The sequence below is a fragment of the Zingiber officinale genome, chromosome 4A (genome assembly GCF_018446385.1).
Source record: "Zingiber officinale cultivar Zhangliang chromosome 4A, Zo_v1.1, whole genome shotgun sequence".
Taxonomy (NCBI): Eukaryota; Viridiplantae; Streptophyta; class Magnoliopsida; order Zingiberales; family Zingiberaceae; genus Zingiber; species Zingiber officinale.
Genome location: NC_055992.1, coordinates 75,430,360 through 75,436,288, shown reverse-complemented (window position 1 = coordinate 75,436,288; position 5,929 = coordinate 75,430,360). Strand labels below are relative to the sequence as shown.

At 41.5% G+C, this 5,929-nt stretch overlaps 1 long non-coding RNA gene across 1 annotated transcript; it reads left to right on the top strand.

Annotated features, from left to right (window-relative positions):
- Nucleotides 1–290: 290 nt before the first annotated feature.
- LOC121973376 lies at nt 291–2,499 on the top strand. The gene is made up of 2 exons (XR_006109558.1): nt 291–511; nt 2,281–2,499. It is a non-coding gene; the product is annotated as an uncharacterized LOC121973376 (long non-coding RNA).
- The last annotated feature ends 3,430 nt before the right edge of the window (nt 2,500–5,929 follow it).

The window sequence follows — 5,929 nt, the reverse complement described above, 5'->3', positions numbered from 1 at the left end:
GAACCCAGCCCAACCAACCGGTCTGTAGTTGTTTTCTGAATATATATGGAGCGAAATGTATATATGCAGTAGTTGGAAGGTTTAAAATAAATTAGAGAAAAAGGGGCACGGCTGAGAAGAGAAGCCCAGACCTGTGGCTTCGAGCAAAGCCCAACGGACCAACTGTGCCAGGGGTTGGTGTTAAACAGATATGCAGCGACAAATATATAAGCTCAAGTTATAATCGAAACCCTAGTTTTAAAAAGGATCGAATTTCTTTTCCCCGAACCCTAAATCCCGTTTCATCTCCTCTTCTGCGCGGCGTCGTGACTTCTGCTCGGGCGAAAGAGGCGGCGGAGCTAAGTTTCCTTTCTCCGGCGGCCGGCGAAGGCTTTCTTCCGACAAACCTTGCCGATTTTGATCCCCTTCGTCGAGGAGAAGGTGAAGACGTAGAGGAATCACCGAGATCTTCACCTCACCCGGAATCCTAGAGTCTTCCTCCTTCCTTCGGCTGTAAGTCCAAGAAAGCGATGTAAGTGCTTCTCACCTGCAGTAGGAGTAGCTTTCGGATCTTCGTTTCCGTCTTTATCTTCGAAGTGTGTTGAGATGGAATTTGGTTTCCAGTCACAGATTATAGTGGTGTTTTGTTCCTTTTGGATTGCTTAGGAGAATACCTTTGGTTTTGCACGTTTTCTCATGACAGTGAGTTCCGGGTTCTGGTTCTTGATGTCTTAGTTGATTGGTTGAAGCTTTGTTTCCTTCAAATGGCCATGGAGGTCGTGGTAGTTTGTGATGGCTTTATTTACCTATTGCAATGAAATATTGGACTGATGAGGTAGATAGGAGGTTGATTCGATGCTGTTCAATTTATAGAATTATCACAGCTTAGTATAGATTCGATTACTGTGATTCTGCCCACTGAATTACAGTGAACTTGGATTCATTGTGGGAATTTCTTCGATGTTTCTAGTGCATTCCGTGGTGTTTTATTTCCTGTGAGTTCTGAAATTCTAAGTTAGTGTAGTTGTTTGGAGCTGAAAACCACTTCAGCAATACCCATCATTCAAGTTCATTGAAGTGTAGAACATTTATATGAAAAGCCTAAGGATTTGCACCACGGAGCATTTATATGAAAAGCTACATCAAGCATTTAGTTTTTAAGCTTTAAATAAGGTTTAAGTTTCAATCTTGTTCCATGTATCAATTAGCAAGTAGAACAATAAGTCACAATAGTATTAATCACAGTTAGCTAACATAAAGTATTTGTAAACTTCCTAAAGATGATGACCATCATAGTCAATAAAGAAATGTGGAAGAGGTTAGATAGGGTTTTAATGTTTCCCTCTTGGAATGAAAAGGATTTAGAAGAATGCTATGTTTGGAGTTTTCATCTTTTTGTCCAGCAACTATGTTGTTATGTATATGAGTAATTTCCTTTGCAGTGTAGTTTTATTTCATTAAGTATTCATTTCCTTTAAATATGCATGATTATGTGTTACCTAGTTGATTTCACTTATTGATGCAAATGGAAAAATACCCTATCAGTATTTTGGGTTTAAAGAAAAGTATAAGAAAGATAAAGAAAAGAAAGGAAAAGGCCAAGACCTTAAGTAGATCCCAAAGTCAAGACTTTAGGGATTTTGGCACACAAGGTGCTTATTAAAATGCCAAGGCATTTAAAGAAGAAGTAATTAAGATTATAAGTATTTTACTTTTAAGAAGAGGCTAGTACCCGACTTCACAAGGTTGTCGTTAAACAAATTCAGGTGTCCAATTCCAAGGTCGTGGCCCTAGTAGACCAAGGTATGCTCTTTTAGGATTGGTGGCTTGCTACCCCAACCTATTAGGGAACGCGCATAAGATGGTACTAAGCCTAGGCCCAAGAAGAAGTTGATTATTATTTTGAAGTATTATAAGTATAAGTTTTTGAACAAGTAAAACGAGTTTTACATAAACATAAAGTATTAAAGATTAAGTTTAGAACAAATGAAATAAGTTTCATATAGTTCTAAAAATCAGTAAGTTTAGTTCTTTATTCTACCATGTTTATCTAGTAGATGAGTAGTTTTTCATGTTTACCTATTAGATGAGCAGCATGATTAGCTATTAGAATTACATGAGTAGATTCCTTAGCTTTTCTTTGCTATTAGTTTGACATGAGCAGATATTTTTGTGCTTTACATTCTTAGAGAGTATATAGTTTCTAGATCTTTCTGTATACATGCATATTCGTGTTTTTGTGAGTTAGATAGCGCTTACTAAGTAAATTTTGCTTATAGACTGCACATCCTCCTACTGCAGATAAAGGAAAAGCTAAAGTATGAAAGGAAGGTGACAAGGTGGTGGTGATGAAGGTGTGTGATGGCTGAACTATGGAGAGATCAAGAGTTTGGTAAGGAGTTGTCAAAACTTATCTGTTTAGAGTTTCCTTTTTCTTTTCTCCTTAATGCTATGATGAAGTTGAGATTGTAATTGGGTCTATTCCGCACTTGTAGCTTGTTATGTCTATTGTTTGAGTTATTGTGTTGTTCATCATTGCTAGAATAGTTTCCTTTGAGTTATTGTTTTTTTATCACTGCATGGTTGTGTAATTATATGTTCCAGCCGCCTGTGGCTGAGTATACACTATTTATATTGTTGATTTGGTCACCGGTACAGGGGAGACTCTGTCGAAATTTTTCGGTAGGGTTTCCATGTGGTTTTTAATCATACCTGTTAAGTAGAGTAGTAGTTAGGTAGCGTCCACCTTTAGAGTAGTAGTAGTAGTGTAGAAGGTGGGTCACTATAGTTGGTATTAGAGCAGTGTTCCATTCTCCAGCATCACACACACATCAGCATCATCCTTGCCGTCTTCAAGTAAGAAAGTATTTATGTTTTCTTTCTTATGCTTTCTTTATTATTTGAGTATAGAGTATTTGTTTATATGCGCTTTAGTAAGATAGAAGTTTTATTTCTCTGTTATCTAAATACCTAAGTTTGTTCAGAAAGGATAGAGAATATATCAAGTCTTTCTTTTTCTTTGCATAATTAGATGTCAAGAAAAGGACGCCCCCGTACCACTCGTACTGAGGGTCGAACTCAGGAGAACGAAGAGCCCAGAACAGTTGAACCAAATCTCTCTGAAGTTGTTGCTCAACTCCAGAGACAAGTAGCAGAGTAGCAACAAGTGATCGTCAATCTGATGGCGAATAAGCAGCCAGTCCCTCCCACTCCTCCATCCATTAATATGGAGTCTCCAGTGGTGACTGAGGTTCCACCAGCTGCCCTGGAAGTCCCCACAGCACCTAGAAGACAAGAAGCATATCTGATACAGCGGCTGAAACTGAAGCCAGAGAGTTTCTCAGGCACGACTGAGCCCTGGGATGCTCAGGATTGGTTCAAGACACTGGAGAGCACCAAGGAGCTTCTTCACTGGCCAGAAGTCGAGAAGGTCAAGTGTGCCTCATTCTGCCTATCTAGAGATGCTCGTATGTGTTGGGAGAGAGTTAAAAGCAAGAGAACAATTAATCAGATGAGCTGGACTGACTTTGAAGTAGAGTTTTATGAAGAATTCTTCCGTCAGCGGATCACCAATAAGCATTATGAGGAGTTCATAGAATTCAGACAAGGTGACCTGTCAGTGGAAGAAGCAGTAAAAAAATTCATTAGGCTAGCTCGTCTCTGCCCAGAGCTAGTAAGCACGGAGAAGGAACGAGTCAGACTGATGCTCAAGATGCTGAGGCCAGTGATAGCACTTAATGTGAGTAGTGGAGCTCATCAGCCTCAGACTGGCGAAGAGCTGGTCAGCAGAGCATTAGTTGCTGAGCACTATCTAGACAGCATCAGAGCGCAACGAGCGTAGCATAAGCCAGTCAAGATCGAAGACAAGACAGTTGGGAGTCAGAAATCTCAGGCAAATAAGCAGAACTGGAAAGGCAATGGTAACAAAAGAAAGCAGTGGAACTCAGGAGGTAACCAAAAAGGGGGACCAGCAAATAAGCAGACCAAGATCCCTCTTTGTCCTATATGTGGGAGAGCACATCCAGAAGCTTGTCTTTTGGGCAAGACTGGATGCTATTCATGTGGGCAAGAAGGACACATGGCTAAAGAATGCCCTAACTAGCTCAAAGCACCTCAGTCACAGCCAATACAATATGGAGGCAAACCTCAGCTACATTATATTCCTGCAACTCTGGAAGGATCTCAGATCAGTCAAGGAAGGTTGGAAGCCCCACCAGATCCAGCCAGTGCCAGAGTATTCTCCCACACCAAAGAAGAAGCTGCTAGTGCCTCGACGGTCGTAACAGGTCAAGTAGTTATTTTTTAGCATTTAGCTACTGCACTATTTGATACTGGAGTGACCCATTCTTTTGTATCAGTACCCTTTGCCAAAGAATTACAGGTACCTACAGAAAACATGAACTCCAAGTTCCTGACGACCCAACCTTCTGGGGAAGTCATGGAATCCTACCAGTGGTTTCGGGCTGTACCAGTCAGAATTTCAGATTGTGAGCTATGTGTAGATCTATTTGTCCTCGCAATGCAGGATTTTGATATCATTTTGGGTATGAATTTCCTTAGCAAGTACGGTGCTTCAGTGGACTGCCACAGAAGGAAAGTGATCTTTAGTCCAGAAGGTGAACCATCCTTTGAGTTCACAGGGGTGCCAAAGAGGAAGACCCAGAAGTTCCTTTCTTCTCTCACAGCTCACCAGATGTTAGCTAAAGGGTGTGCTGGTTTTCATGCGCACATTGTGAGTACAGAAGAACTAGAAAGACCCAAGCAGGAGGAAGTTCGGGTAGTCTGTGAGTATCCAAAGGTATTCCCATAAGAGCGACCTGGACTACCTCCCAACAGAGAAGTGGAGTTTGAGATTGAACTGGTTCCTGGTACCGGTCCAATTTCAAAAGCTCCATACCGCATGTCTCCAGCAGAGCTGAAAGAACTACAAGAACAACTTCAGGAGCTGCTTGACAAAGGCTTCATCCACCCTAGTCATTCACCCTGGGGAGCTCCCGTGTTGTTCGTCAAGAATAAGGACAGATCTATGCGGATGTGCTTAGATTATAGAGCTCTGAATCAAGTGACAATCAAGAACAAGTACCCCCTTCCCAGGATCGACGACTTATTTGATCAGTTGAGAGGGGCGACAGTATTCTCAAAGATAGACCTGCGCTCTGGGTACCATCAGCTAAAAGTGAAGGAAAGAGACATACCCAGAACGGCTTTCAGGACCAGATACGGACACTACGAGTTCGTAGTCATGCCTTTTGGTGTGACTAATGCACCTGCAGTTTTCATGGACCTGATGAACAGAGTGTTCAGAGAATACCTTGAAAATTTGTCATTGTGTTTATCGACGACATTCTAATCTATTCCAGAACCCCAGAGGAGCATGACATGCACTTGAGGATAGTACTGCAGACTCTTCAGCAAAAGCAGCTTTACGCTAAGTTCTCAAAGTGCGAGTTCTGGTAAGATCAGGTGGCATTTCTAGGTCACATAATTTCTAAAGAAGACATCCAATTGGATCCAGCCAAAATAGAAGCAGTCAACAACTAGAGCAGACCCAAGAATGCCAGGGAGATCAGAAGCTTCCTTGGTTTAGCTGGGTACTACAGGAAATTCGTGGAGGATTTTTCCAGGATAGTCTCTCCACTAACAGCCCTCACCAGAAAGAACAGAAAGTTTGAATGGTTAGATAAATGTGAGCAGAGTTTCCAAGAGCTCAAGAAGAGACTGACCAGTGCTCCTATCCCGACAGTTCCAGAAAGTGACAAGAGTTTTGACATCTACAGTGATGCTTCCAAGATGGGCTTAGGAGCTGTACTCATGCAGGAAGGAAAAGTGATAGCTTATGCTTCCAGACAACTCAAAGATTATGAAAATAACTACCCCACTCATGATCTTGAGCTAGCAGCTGTGGTCTTTGCACTAAAACTCTGGCGACATTATTTGTATGGCGTTCAGT